The 15,909-nt window shown below is 35.5% G+C and overlaps 1 protein-coding gene across 9 annotated transcripts in view; it reads left to right on the forward strand.

Annotated features, from left to right (window-relative positions):
- The window catches only part of OSBPL8 (oxysterol binding protein like 8), a 160,497-nt gene that overhangs the window by 88,572 nt on the left and 56,016 nt on the right, over positions 1–15,909 (forward strand). The window lies entirely within an intron of this gene.

Here is a 15,909-nt window from a genome sequence, read left to right on the forward strand (position 1 = left end):
CGCGAATTTTTATATCTGCTCTGTAGTCAGTGTTGTGATGTGATGATTTAATTGAAATACTATATGATGACAATCTGGCCTCATACATATGAATATTGACAGTAATACCTTTTATACATAACTGTAGATATTCTTCTTTGATACTGCACCAAAACTGACAAGTGGTAGTTTCTTAAATGTTCATTGCAATCTGGAATCTGAAACCATATCAGTAAGCTTTTTATACTCTGTTGAATTAAAATCCACTGATCTATCTTGAACTTTGAATGGCTATTTACTCATATATGATTTTGAAACATTATGCATTAGTTATTGGAAAATAGGTGCTCACTGAATTATGCAGATCTACCAAGTGTTGACACATTTTAAAATATAGTATAAAGAAGTGCTTTAAACATATTTCTCCTTTTTCACATGGAATATTAAAACCACCTGTACTCAGGGTTTATGATTAATAATTTTTACTGCTTCATCAAGGACATTTGTAAGTGAAACTGGCCAATTATTACAAGTTCATGGCAGTGAAGAAAGCAGTGACTACTACTATAGTTTGGTGCCTCTGCCTTGATCTGTGCTGAAGTGCTGGTAGTTTTACCCAACACTGCTTTTGTACCTTAAGTAGAAATGTCAATGCAATGAAAAAGTATTATGAAATAGTTTTAACTTTTTATACCCTCTAAAAGAGTCTTGGGGATTCCCAGGGATCATAGATTTCACTTCCTAAATCTTAAATAAGTTTTATTTATTGGATTCTACTCCTTAGCTAAAGTTTATTTAGTCAAATGCTTTGAACTCTCCTAGGTTACTACTGATAGCTGTGGTGGAAAGATTACTGCTTTTAAAACCAAGAACTTAAATTTGGTGTTAGAAAGCTAATATATGTATTCAAGTTATCAAGTATTTTAAAAACTTAAAATTTAGAGTTTTATACTGTCCGTATAACTTGTCAGGTTTTGGTGTTGTTACTTAATAAAATAGGCTTTAGTTCTTTTTAAATGAGTATTAACTGGTAAATAGTAAGTTACATAATCATTTTTCTACTTTATTTCAGTAGAAAATGTTTTTCTAGTCAAGTGTTAGATGGAACATACTATGTTAACATTTATTGCTTGTTGTTGGATATATTTTTTGGAAAGTTTGAATTTTTTTTGCCCACATGTCTTTTTGAAGCCTGAAAGTGCATATATGGTACACTGGTATACATAAGTTTCATTAAGAAATGATACAATTTACCTGGTTTTTCCATTCTATGCATCAGAATTTTGACTGTTTTAGATATGGTTTATCTGATTCATGTATCTGTGCACTAGAACATTTAGAGGACTTCTTTAACTTGAAACTTAATGAAGCAACAGAAGGGTTACTAATAATTTTCCTCATTTGCATCTATCAAGAACATTTCAGGCAAACAGGGAATTTGAGAGATTAGTACAATGAACACTAATATATCTATCATGTAGATTTAAGCAATTATTAACTTTTTGTTGTGTTTGTTTCATTTATTTAGAAGTGGGGCTGGAATATTTAAATTATAGACCTCATGATGTTGTGCCCCAGAATATTTAATGCATGTCTAAAAATTGTAACATTTTTATATTACCATAAAACCTTTTTACATCTAACAAAATTTATAATAATTTAATATAACCTAACACCCAGTTCATATTCAGTTGCCTCAGATTGTCCCCAAGTCTTTCTACTGTAGGCTTGTTACAGCCAGAATCCCAGTAAGTTCATACATTATATTTGGTTGTTATGTTATTACTAGAGGCCCAGTGCACGAAATTCGTGTACTCTCTGGGGCGGGGGAAGGGTCCCTCAGTCCGGCCTGCACCCTCTTGCAACCAGCTGTGAGCCTGGCTTCTGGCTGAGTGGCGCTCCCCCTGCATTGAGTGTCTACCCTCTGGTTGTCAGTGCGTGTTATAGCATCCAGTGGTTCTGCCGTTTGGTCGATTTGCATAATAGCCTTTTATTAAATAGGGTATCACCTTTAATCCTGAAGAGTCTCTTGTTTACTTTATGATCTACTGTGCCTTTGTCATCTTAAAGAAACTGGAATACTGTCTCTATAGAGTGTTTGACCTTTTGGATTTATTTGATTGCCTCTTTGATGTGTTGTTTTCACTTAAAGATGTAAGCACTGAATTGGTTATGACATTAGGGATTGAAAACATTGTGATTTCTAATTCTGTCATTCTTTTTACATTTGTTACTGAAATTTTTCTTGAAGAGAGATCTTAATCATCTTAGGGATGCTTGATAAGCATTGTCTGATTCTCAACATTTTCTGTGATTTTTTTTTCTAAAAGTGTTAGTAGTGTCAGTGCTTTGATCTCTCGTTTCATTTTTATACTATCACCATCTTAGATAAGGTCCTTATCTTTTCATACCTGGGTCCATAGCCTCCTATCTCCTGACCTTGCCCTCCAATATACTAGGCTTATCTTCCTTAACAAAATAATCCAAACAAACAAAATTATTGTTATGTGTTAAGATGAGATTATGATGTGATTGAGGTTCTTCTAGATCAGGGGTCCTCAAACTACGGCCGAGGGCCACATGCGGCCCGCCGAAAACATTTATCCGGCCCACTGGGTGTTTTTGCCGCCGCTGCCTGTCCTGCTTAGCAGCCGACTCGTCCCGGGCCCGCAGTGTGCATGTGTGGAATGTCTGAGGGACAGTGAACTGGCTCCCTGTTTAAAAAGTTTGAGGACCTCTGTTCTAGATGTATATGGCCAGAAAATACATGGATTCTGTGAAGTAGGTCACTGAGGGAAATAATATGAAAGAGAAATAAAAGTTGTCAATGAAAACACCACTTTTTATTATTCATGCTTGTAACTGAAAACTTCATTAGATGCCTACCTTTATGTCATTCTCTTTCTCAAAAAGTCAACAGCTGACTGTTGCCTAGAGCAATGGCTCCTAAGTCTGAGAGTCACCTGGGAACTTTGCTTAGATACAGATTCTACTGCAACCTTTTAAAATCTCTAGGGTAAAGCTGTGTAATTATAAAGCTATCCAAGTGCATCTGATGTAACATTTGGACCAGCAAGTGGAAACCAGCAGTTGAGAGCATAAATTGCAGACTCCATAATATGGTAGTCAATTCTCTTAGTATATTCGACTTTACTCTACCCTTCCAGTTTCATTTTGTGTTCCCCTCATCATGAACCCAGATAGATGGTTTTCTTCTCTATTTCCCAGTGAGACTGTGCTTTTATTTATTCTGGTCCTACATTGTGGAATATCCTCCCCCTTCCCTTTGCTTAGCTAATACTTCTCAAATCCCAGGGTGCTGTCAGTAAAAAATGGCCTCCAAATAAGAATCAGATCTTCTGTGAAATCCTTTGTTGGACCTCAGAAAGATTTAAGACAAGTCCTTTTAGACCTTTTCAGCTAGACAAAAGTGCTTCAAAGAGTCTTAAAGGCATACTTTTCTAGAATGTCTCAGCTAGTCAAAAAACCTTCTAAGGTTCTTAAGTCTGATGTCCCACAACACCATGACACTCAGTCCAAAGTAGAAAGTGGCCTATCTCAAATTTGTGGATGTGGCATCTGTCTAATGGAATTAATTTTAATAAAATTCATAGATAACTCACAAAGTTTTTATAAGAATGGTTCTAATAAAAGCACCACAGGATAGACAGAAAAGAATAGACATAGTTCAATTAAAAAGAGCCTTTGCGCTGAAACCGGTTTGGCTCAGTGGATAGAGCGTCGGCCTGCAGACTCAAGGGTCCCAGGTTCGATTCCGGTCAGGGGCATGTACCTGGGTTGCGGGCACATCCCCAGTAGGAGATGTGCAGGAGGCAGCTGATCGATGTTTCTCTCTCATCGATGTTTCTAACTCTCTATCTCTCTCCCTTCCTCTCTGTAAAAAATCAATAAAATATATTTTTTTAAAAAATAAAAAAATAAAAAGAGCCTTTGTGTGTTGGGGTATCCCAGTCTTATATGGCAGGAAGCAGGCCAATAAGGATACATTGTTATAAATATGGACTATTTCTTATGAAATAGTCAGAATGACTCACAGGATGGAGCTAGAACTTCAGAGGCAGAGTCAAGATTCACAGAGGACTATTTTTCCGGGAGCAGAACTGTGCTCCAATCAAGTTGCTGATGACATGTGCTGAGCAGATTTCACAATTGCTCTGGTACTGTTATGGGCCTTCTGTATAACTCTATATCCCATACATCTTTGAACTCAATTGCAAAAACCAAAGATAGCATTGCAATTGTCTATTGAACCTGATTTCAAGCTAACAAGATCCTGGCCTTACAGCCAGTGCTGTAAAAGATGACATTTTAGTGGGGGTGTAGGGGTGCGGGAGGGCCTTGAGTGTATTTTGCACGTGGAAGGAAGTCAGCTGGGTAAGCTGTGGTATGTTTCATTTTCAAAGACAACTGCAGCATTACCTTTTATCTCACATGCTCTTTTTCTATATGTCCTTGCAACTTGCCCACCAAGAAGTGGAGTCTATTCCTACTCCACCTCTACCCCTATTGAATTTAGGCTGGCCATGTGCACCTTTTATGTGTTGGCTCCTGCCCTTGTAAAGCTTACAGTCTGGTAGCTTTCTGTGCTGGTAGCTGTTCTCCAACATGAACCTCACATGTAATATTGTTCCTGTGATTGCCAAAAGAGAGTCATACAAGAGAGTGAATGACCATACAGCAGGAAAATAATAACATTTATTTTGATGATAATTGTTGGACTCATACTAATAGCTACTATCTATTAAGCACTTACTGAGTTTGGCTGTCATGCCAGAAGTTTTATATGCAAAATTCTATTTAACTCTTGAAACCACCCCACAAGATATAGGAATAGTTACTATGTCTGCTTTATAAGTTTAAAAACTGAGGGTAAGAGTTGTTAAAAATTTCTTCAAATTTACAAAACTAGTAAATAGCAGAGGCAGATTCAAGCTCAGGATTGTCAAAGCCCATAGTCTTAAATACTCCACTATACTGGAGTGCATTACAGTGTCAGCTGTTTCTTTTTTGTGTTATACACATCATGGTTTTATTTATTTATTTATTTTAAATATATTTTTATTGATTTCAGAGAGGAAGGAAGAGGGAGAGAGAGATAGAAACATCAGTGATGAGAGAGAATCATTGATTGGCTGCCACCTGCATGCTCCCCGCTGGAGATCGAGCCCGCAACCCAGACATGTGCTCTTGACTGGAATTGAACCTGAGACCCTTCAGTTCAAAGGTTGACGCTCTATCCACTGAGCCAAACCGGATAGGACCACACGATGGTTTTAGAAATTTATGTCTGCCAGTGCTTTAGAATCGCACAGATTCTCATTATTGCTCTTTTCTGGCTGAGTCTCTTTCAAGCTTATGATTTCATACCAATTTATAGTAGGTCATTAAAAACAGTTTTGTTTTTTACAGTATGGTTTCCTTCCATCATTTTAGGATTTTCTTTTCCTTTTTTTTTTTTTTTTTAGGAACTCTGGAGACTCTGACTATCCTTCCTAAAGCCCACACATACCATGATATTCTTTTATGTGTTATACATTTAAATTATGATGGTGAATCAGATTATTCCAAAAAATTGTGTTGTTGCCAGACTCTTTCCCTTATTCAAAGACTAAGTACCAGTTTACTTCAAAATAATTTTAACTTCAGTATGATTACAATCTCTTCAATAGGATGGTGTTGTTTTATGGTAAGTTGTTTGGGCTTAATGTATTTCAGTTGTTTTTCAAGAAAGAAAGACATAACTTAATTAGGTTTGTTGTCTCTCTGTTCCCCTCTACTTTTGAATAAGGACAATGGCCCGGGTGCCTAGAGACTAAATTATAGCTCATCCCTCTTGATCACGTTTGAGATTGTTATCAAAGCTTGATGAGTAATATAATTTATCTTGTAGTTAGCCTTTCATTTTTGGTCATAAAAAGCTATTTTACATGTTGTTGTCTTTTAAATTATCTTTTAATTATAGTACTTTCTGAGAGAATATGAAATGTTGCTTTGCCAAAACAAATTAACCCACTTCAAATTAATTTTTTAGTATTTAAATTTTTAAAGACTTGGAAACTAAAAATTTTACCTACTTAATCAGTGTTATAAAATTAGTTTTAACTACTTAATTAGTTTTATAACATTAAAATTAATGCTTGGTTCATCTAAGCTTGAATTAAAATGTCTGTATTTAGTCTGTGTTTCTCTTATCTTTTAGTAACTTCTCTTAAACCTGAGAAGTTTCTTCCCCTTGAATGCTCTGGCAGCATTGAACATGACATAATAGAAAACGTCAAAGTAAAGGAGGGTTTCTTTGACCGAGAGTTACCAGTCGAAAATGTACCAGATTTCCCAGGGCGACAGTTGTCGACATTATTGGTATAATCTCAGGTGACTACCACTGAGTACCTTCATTAAAGTGGTTCATAGACAAAAGGAGACATAGGAGTCAGTTTCTTCCATGAATCGAAGCAGTTCTTCCGTCCTTGGTAAGGCATTTCTAGGATCAATTCTGAACATATATGAGACCATATGTGTATGGAACACATAACAAATGTGTTCTTGAATATGTGTGTTATATTTCATGAAAATTGTTTTACTAGAAAGAGAACTTGAATTTAATCTTCCCCCACCCCCACTATCTTTAATTTTTCTTTCCTGAATGATATGCTTTGGTTTATAGCCATAGATTGTTTTCTTTAAAATTAATATAAATTAGAGTTTATGTTAATTTTCTTCTGAGTTTTTCAACCCTCAAAATATGTTAGATTTCTGAAGTTATTTCTTAAGACACGGTTGTTTTCTGTTTCAAAATTCCGTAAATTTGGGTAGTTGCTTCATAGAGCTATGAAAGTACCTATTAGGTAATAAAAGAGAAGATATATTTGGCAAGTTAAGAAAATTAGTTAAAATATTTTTCTAAGTTTCTCTTCTGAAATATTGTAGTATCTATGTTCTTCAGTTTTTCTAATGCTCCTATAGGAGAAACTGAAATACTTTGAAAGCATTTATTGAAAAGTGAGAAAGAATAATTTAGTTTTGTTTTAAGCATCTTTATAAAGATGGGAGGAGTCTGTCTTATTATTGCCAGGCCTTATTAATTACTTTTTTAACAAAGTAGTAAGATGAACATTAAGAACACTACAGGATCCCATAAATGTCATTATACATGTGTGTGTGTGTGTGTGTGTGTGTGTGTGTGTAATTATGTTTTCATTTTACTTAAGACAACATTAAAGGATTATCAAATCTTACATGTACTAGTTTCCTAGCTCTTTTCTATTGTGATTTCCTCCCATTTGTTTCCGAGGTCTAAGAGGTTGGTAACACCTTAGCAAGAGTGGTAAAATAATTTTACCTATAAGTTAACTGCTACAATTTTCCTGTTTTTATTTGAGGTGTGTAGAGACAAGTTTTCTACACTTTTGATAAATATGTAGCAAGATAATGTCAATTTAATTTACCAAGTAACATTTGCATATTTTCTGAGAGAAGAAAAAACAGTACTCACACCTGGGAGTACTTTGGTTGTTCCATTTCCTTTGGTTGTTGTAACTTTGAACATATATAAATTTTACTTAAGGATGAAACAGTGAAAGTTTAGCAAACTCATCTCTTTCTAGGTGAAGGAAGGATGTTTGTGACAAATGGACAAATACCCCCTTGGGGATACTTTTCTAAGATTCTCTTCTGAAAAGTGAGAATAATTTAGCTTTGTTTTAAGCATCTTTACACAGATTAGAGGAGTCTGTCTCATCTTTGATTTTCCAAGAGTCTCGTCTATAGAGCTGACCCTTATTTAGCCTCCTTTTAACATAGTTATATACTAGAAAGCAAGAACAAACCCAAAATGATATTCTCAGCTCAGGCCTTCACGAGTTAAATTTGTAATTAGAAAATTTAGGGAAAAGAAGTAGGGTAACATAAGGAAACATGAAAACATGTAAGTGAACTTTCAGTTAAAAAACAACACACCTTCCTAGTAAGAACATTAAATGTTAGATACAGTGTTTTACAATTTGATTTTTAAAATGTGGCTGAATTGTCAGTAGTGTAACAGAATTAATGGGGGGGGGGGTGGGGGTGGGCAGAATTATTAGAGTAGGAATCCACATGAGCACTGGAGCCAGCATTTGTCCTGATTAGCACTTGCTAATATCTGAAGGTCTGAAGCTTGCGTTTTAACAAGAGATTGGAGGAAAGGCTTATTCATGATGGAAATTTGAATTGGAGATCACTTCACGTGAAATTAAGAGTCCTGAGGGCAGCATTCTTAGTTTAAAAACAAAAATTGGACAACAGGGCCACAGAGGAAACTGGTGATGTATTTGCCTGTCTTGGTCTTGTCCTTAGGTAGAATGGAGGAGAGAGGGATTCTTCCTTCAGACATACTGATAATAGGCTTGGGGCCAGAATTCATACTATTTCTGTGGCAAAAACAAAAACAACTCCCAGTTTAGTTTAAAATGATCTTGGGTTATATTAGTATTCTTAGGTGTTCGGATGAGTTGACACAGATCCTTTTTAGAGAAAGAATATTTTTAACACAGGCCTCAAAGAATTACATATCTATAATACTAAAAGGGTAATAATGCTAATGAGACCAACGTCTTCCGGACGTCATTTCGGACATTCTTCCTGATGAAGTCGGGGCTGGAGGGAAGCCAGCTGGGGTCCCGGGTGCCTGTGGGTGGCCCGAGGGAAGCCAGCCAGGGTCCCGGGTTCCTGCTGGCGGCCGGAGGAGGGAAGCCCAGGTCCTGGGTGCTGGAGGGAAGCCGGTGCCCACAGCTGGGGGAAAGAAGGCCTACTTTTGCACGAATTTTTGTGCATTGGGCCTCTAGTAAGCTCATAATTAAAAATCAATAAACAACAACAATGAGTTACCCATTAAAATATGCACTCATTAAAATGGCTAAAATTTAAAACACTGACAACACCAAATGCTGACAAGGATGTGGAAAAATCAGTAAACATGGGAAACAAGCCACCATCAGAGAGAATCTGCTTAAACTACCTACCACCCAGTCCAGAGTTTGCATCAATTGGAATAAGTTTCAAATTATGATTTAATGGGTTAAAGGCAATATAAAAGAGATGATGCGTAGGACCTTTCAGAATTGATGAAAGACAGTCCTCTGATTAAGGAGGCCTAACAATTCCCAAGTAGGAAATCTAAAAAATAGTGGTTTAACACTTATATATGAGAAGAAGGAAGGCTGAAAAGTACTGAATTAACTAAGCATTTAACTTAGAAAAAGAATAGGATTAACCAAAAGAAGATAGAAGGAAGGAACTAATAAAGAAAACAGAATAGGCATAGTTGAGAGTATCAGGAAAAACAAAGTTCTTAGAAAAGCCTCAAAAGAATTATCAAACCTTTGGCAAGATTAAGGGGGGAAAAAGAGGAATAGACATCATTGGCAATAAAAAGGAGACAAGAAAAATACAAGCAGGTATTTCAAAGGTAATATAAATAACTTAAAGCCAATACATTTGAAAGATTTTAACATCTCTGAAATTGGGTTGAATCTTTAATTGATAGTGTTTTACAATCTCTGTTGGCCATTGTTGAATACTTTATAACATCTGTGAATCTGGGATATGTGTTATGCATGTTAAAATTGCCATCAGTCTCCTTTTCTCCCCTCATATTTTATGTCATTTCTGAAAGTCAGGAACATAGCCAATAGTTGATGGCATCTTAGAATTGATGAAATGGAAAAAGAAATATTCCTTAAATGAGGCTTGTATAAGAAAAGCAGACAAGGACATTACAAGAGAGAAACGTTATAAAACATTCTTGCTCATGAACCTAGATACAGCAATTCCAAATAAACTGTTAGCAAACTGAATCAAGCAAATAAAAATAATTAATTACAACCACATTGGGGTTATTCCAGGTTTGATATTAGAAAATCTATGGTTGTCATTTAACACTTTAATAGACTAAAGAAGAAAATCAATGTTGTCATCCTACTAATAAAGAAAACAGATTTGAAAAGTTTAACATGATTGGGGGAAAAAAACTCAGCAAATTAGGAATAGAAGGGAACTTTCTTAGTCTCGTAAAGTTAGAATTAGGAACAAGAAAAAGGTGTATACCATCTACACTTTATTTCAACAATACACTTGAAATGTAGCCAGTGAATAAGGTAAAAAAAAAAAAAGTAAACAAAAAAACAATTTTTTATTTATTTGCAGCTAGTACAATTATTTAAACAGATTCACAGATGAATTCTGAAAATTATTAAGAAGTTACTGGATATATGTTAACTGCAGCAGTAACAAATGGTTAGGAAAATGTAATTCAAAAAATGCTGTTTAGAATAACAGGAAATAAGGTACATAGCAATAAGTCTAACAAGAGTTGAGAAATACCTTTACATAGAAAAGTATAACATGTATTCTCAATAAATGGAGGGACATACCGTGTTTCCAACTCAGAATTCAGTATCATTAGCATGTCACTTCTCAAGTTGATTTCATCTGTTCAGTGTGTTTTGAATCCATTTCTTAACAGGATTTTTTCATGGTATTTGATAAAGTCATCTTTTTTTAATTCTCTAGGGAGAGCAAAGGGCAAAAAAGAGTCAAGACATTCCTGAAGCAGCAGAACCAAGCAAGGGTCAGGTGACTTAGCCTTCCTCTGGTGTTCTAGTAAATAGGGCAGGAAGTATAGGGGCTGAAATAGACACAGAGATGAATGAAACACAAAGAGACTTAGAAACAAACCCAGCATACATGGAAGCCTCAGTTTATGGCACATTACTCAAATCATTCGGGGAAAATTAGTTTATATATTTGAGAAAAAAATGAAAATAGCTTTCTCCCACTATTTACAAAATCAATTCCAGATTAAATGCGAAAGATAAAGCTTTTAAACTTTATAAACTATAGAAAAATATTTTTATATCCTTGAAGTAAGAAAGGGTGAACCACACACACAGACTGAAAAGAAGACTGACATTCTGCCTTGGTGAACTTAAGAATATCTGTTTATTAAAAGATACCATAAAAATAGTGAAGAAAAAGATGGTGATGCATGTAACTGACAAAGAATTAATATTCAGGAAAAGTAAGGTACTTCTATGGGTCAACCAAAAAGACCAAAACCCACTAGAAAAAAATGTCAAACTCATGAATAGCTATTTACAGAAGAGGTAACTCAAATGGCGATTAAGTGTGAAAAGATGCTAAACATCACTAGGAAACTGGCAAAGGTAAATTAATACTATAATGAATTGCCATTTCACACCCACCAGATTGAAGTAATATTAAAGTCTGACAATTACAAGTGTCAGTGAGGATGTGAAACAACAGGAACTCTCATCTACTACTGGTGGAAGCATGAGTTGGTAGAATGATTTTGGAAAACACGTTTGACACTACATAGTAAAGTTGACAATGAGCACACCCTAACCCAGGGGTGGGCAAACTTTTTGACTCGAGGGCCACAATGGGTTCTTAAATTGGACCGGAGGGCCGGAACAAAAGCATGGATGGAGTGTTTGTGCGAACTAATATAAATTCAAAGTAAACATCATTACATAAAAGGGTATGGTCTTTTTTTTTTTTTTTTTTTTAGTTTTTTTTAGTTTTATTCATTTCAAACGGGCCGTAGTTTGCCCACGGCTGCCCTAACCCTAAGTTTTTATACTCCTTAGTATATCCTAGACTTAGTGAAACTCTCACAAAATGTGTACCAGCAGAATTGTTTGTAAGAGGAAAAGATATGGAAAAATTCAAATGTTCCATCATCAGTGGAATGAATCTATATTACGATATCTTTACATAGTAGTATGTCATACAGCAATGAAATGAATGATTTAAAGCTATCCGCATCAATATGGGAGAATATAAAAAACAAATTAAAATTCATGTGGTATGATGACATTTATGTAAAATGAATCAGTACATATTGTGTAAGGATAGATACACGAATGAGTAAAAGAGAATTTGGGATAATGGTTAACTCGGGTTAGATGGGAGGGGGATGCAACCAGACACACTTGGGAATCTTCCAAGGTACTTGTAATGCTCTTTTTTATTTGTTGGTGGTCATTAGCTAGGTTTTCACTTTTATTAGTAATGTTTAAAATGTACATATGTTATATACATTCTTGTGAAAAAGATGAAAATGCATCTCTCTTTTTTTTTTTTTTTACAGTATAGTGTGTTGACTGTTGCTGGTTCCTGTGGTTCTTTCTTAGTTATATAACTAGATAGGAAAAATAATTACACTATATATAAGTTTGTTATTAGGTGAAATTCCTTCAGTGTAAAGGTCTCTCCTCTATTACAAGATTATAGTCTTCCTGCTATATGATATCTAATGTTCCTTTATGAATTGATGGACATTGTGAATTATAGGTTTTTTAAAAAATGTCTCATCTAGATGAGAACCCTGATAGCAGTGCCACAATTTTGGGGGGAAATTTTACTGGTCCATAGAATTCAAATCTAGGAACCATAGGTTTATGTCATTTACCTGTGTGAGGACATTGTGGGTATAGGATAAAGATAGGGAAAGTTTTGTTACTGAATGGAGTAATGGAACGTGAAGTTAGTTGGATATGTGGATACAACTGTGAAACCAAAATAGCTTCTTCAGGGCCTTGTTGACCTCATCATTAGAAAATTTCTGGAGTGTGGCAGCCTGTAATTTAATTTATGTCCAACTCCAAAGTTCCTGGGTTGGATAGAGTCTCTGGTGGGTAAGTAAAAAGATGTGAGCATTGGCACCAATATTTGATTATCACCTGGGAGAGGGAATGGAGAGATTAGTATTCATGCTTGTCATGCTAGAATGAGCAATATTGTCTTATAACTTGGTTCTCATGCTTGGAGAGAAGGGCTAGCAGACTAGTTACTTTTGCAACACTAAGAGATTCAAATAGGTACAGTGGGGAATGGAATTTTTCTTTATCTGTTATGTTTTTAGTTCTTTTCCCTCTCCTTTTCAATCCTCACCCAAGGATATGTTTCCATTGATTTTAGAGAGAGAAAGAAACATCGATCTCTTGCCTCCCCCCATGCCTCAACCTGGGATTGAACCGAACCCACAACCTGGGTATGTTCCCTGACCAAGAATCAAACCTGCAACCTTCCTGTGCACGGGACGATGCTCCAACCAACTGAGCCACCTGGCCAGGGCTTATTTGTTATGTTTTGAGAACTTAGTTATACAGAAGGAAAGAGTAAAAAGCTTTCTTTTCTAACACAATACTTGCATGGATTTCCAGTGGAAGAATCCTTGAAATATGTTTTCTAAGTTTTGGGTTGAGTTCTTGATTTACAAACTGCCCTTGTATGTAAAGGGTGATTCAGTTGAGTGACCTTTGTCCTATGGGCTTCTCTTCTTCACTATCATTAAGATGTCCCTCACTTTTCTCCCTTTCTACTACAGACTCTATTGTGGTCTGGGATCATCTTTTTTATCCCTGGTCTTTGAGTCTCTTCTCACCATAAAACTGCTTGATGCTGGCATCTGTGTTGACAGGCTTAGGGAAAGGAGAATGAGGAGGAGCTAGAAAGTAAACCCTACTCTACTCCCAGGCCTGGATTCTACTCTTGGCTCTTTTCTTGTTTACTATGTGATTGCTAAGCATATATCTCTCAGAGCCCGATTACCTTATCTGTAAAACCAGGACACTATTAATTTTACATGTCATATTGTTATTTAACTCTATTGAGAATATATGTGAAAACACTTTTTTAAAACATTAATTACTGTATAATTATGAAGTAGTATTAGGTATTTACATTCACAGATACTATTAATTTAGTACATTTTCAGTTAAATAGACTTTTGTTAACAGTCTTAGAAACCTAAGTACCTCATTAAACATTTACCAGGTGTACCGGTTAGTAATGCGGATTTTTTCCAATAGAAAAAATCAGTGGTTCTCAACCTTCTGGCCTTTTAAATACAGTTCCTCATGTTGTGACCCAACCATAAAATTATTTTCGTTGCTACTTTATAACTATAATGTTGCTACTGTTATGAGTCATAATATAAATATCTGATATGCAGGATGGTCTTAGGCGACCCCCGTGAAAGGGTCGTTCGACTGCCAAAAAGGTTGTGACCCACAGATTGAGAACTGCTGCAATAGATGGAGTTACACATATGTTGATATATATATGCGATTTGATATGTATGCTATTTTGTTGTATTGACAGCAAGCTTCAAAACTTCATGTCAAATATTCTGAAGGTGTTAACATAGATATTTTTACACTTAAAAATGTCATATTTTGTGCCCCAAAAACAGCATTTATGGGAAGTTTTAATTCATTACTTTATTTTGAAGAAAAGTGCTGCTGAAAGTTAACATATACTTTGGGAAGCTTATGGTGAACATGCTCCATCTCAAGATATTTGTGAATGCTGGTTTAAACACTTTAAAAGTGATGATTTCGACGTGAAAGACAACATCCAGGTCAACCAAAAAAGTTTGAAGACCAACAATTACAAGCATTATTGGATGAAGATGCATGTCAAACTCAAAAACAACTTGCAGAAAAATTAAACGTTTCTCAACAAACAATTTCCAATTGTTTACAAGCAATGGGAAAGATTTTAAAGGAAGGAAAATGGATGCCACATCAACTGAATGAAAGACAAATGGAAAACCAAAAAGTCATCAGTAAAATGTTGCTTCAACAGCACAAAAGAAAGTCTTTTTTGCATTGAATTTGACTGATGAAAAGTGGATTTATTTTGAGAATCACAAATGCACAAAATCATGGGTTGATCTAGGTCAGCCATCAACATGGACTGCAAGGCCAAATCACTTCGGAAAGAAGACAATACTCTGCGTTTGGTAGGATCAGGAAGGTATGGTGTATTATGCGCTTCTAAAACCAGGTGAAACCGTTAACACTAATCGCTACCTACAACAAATCAATTTGAACCACACTCTGATCGTTAAAGGACCAGAATGGGCCAGAAGACACGGCAAAGTAATTTTGCTTCTTGATGACGCACCATCACACACTTCAAAACCAGTTAAAGACACGTTAAAAGATCTTGCCTGGGAAGTATTAACCCACCCGCCGTATTCACCAGACCCTGCTCCTTCAGATTACTACTTGTTCCAATCGATGGCACACGCACTGTCTGAGGAGCACTTCAAAACATACGAAGAAGTGGAAAATTGGGTCTATGAATGGTTTTCCTCAAAACAAGGAAAGTTCTATTGGGACGGTATCCACAAATTACCTGAAAGATGGGGGAAATGTGTAGCTAGCAATGGACATTACTTTGAATAAAGCACTTTTGATGTTTCTCTTGAAATTATCGTGTTTTCTTTGATTACAAAATCTGCATTATTAACCGATACACCTAGTAATTATAAAGAACTTGTCATCCAAAGGAAAGTACAATATTATACTTATTGTAGTAAATATCCTATATAATAAAGATATAATATTGCTAATTAGACCGAACAGCAGAATGACCGTCCGTTCAAAGGACATTCCAGATGAAACCAGGGCTGTGAGGGCCGGCTAAGGCTGTGAGGGGCTGTGAGGGCTGGGCCTCTTGCACAAAATTCATGCATTGTGCCTAATATATTTCTAAATAAGAATGCTATTCAGTCTAAGATTATCTTAAGCTATCCTTTTAATTTTGTATGTGCATTTGCATGTACTTATGTTGAGAACATATTTAATGTTGAGAATCTATAGAGTTATTTTCTGAGGAAATGTAGGATAATAAATTTGCTTTGTATAATTTTCACACCATATAATCAACATGATTTTTACCAATTAACAGCTAACAAATTACTTTGCCATATTGATGGGTGGAAATTGATGGAGAGCTTTATTGTTGAGCTTTATTTTATTTCAAAGCAGATGTCATTATCTCCCATTTCAATTCATATGTCCTTATAAAGGGTATTAATGGACTTGTTTACTAAGCCTG

Source organism: Myotis yumanensis, unplaced genomic scaffold, assembly GCF_028538775.1.
Source record: "Myotis yumanensis isolate MYYU_CA2020_CCGP unplaced genomic scaffold, mMyoYum1.0.hap1 SCAF_3, whole genome shotgun sequence".
NCBI classification, from domain to species: Eukaryota; Metazoa; Chordata; class Mammalia; order Chiroptera; family Vespertilionidae; genus Myotis; species Myotis yumanensis.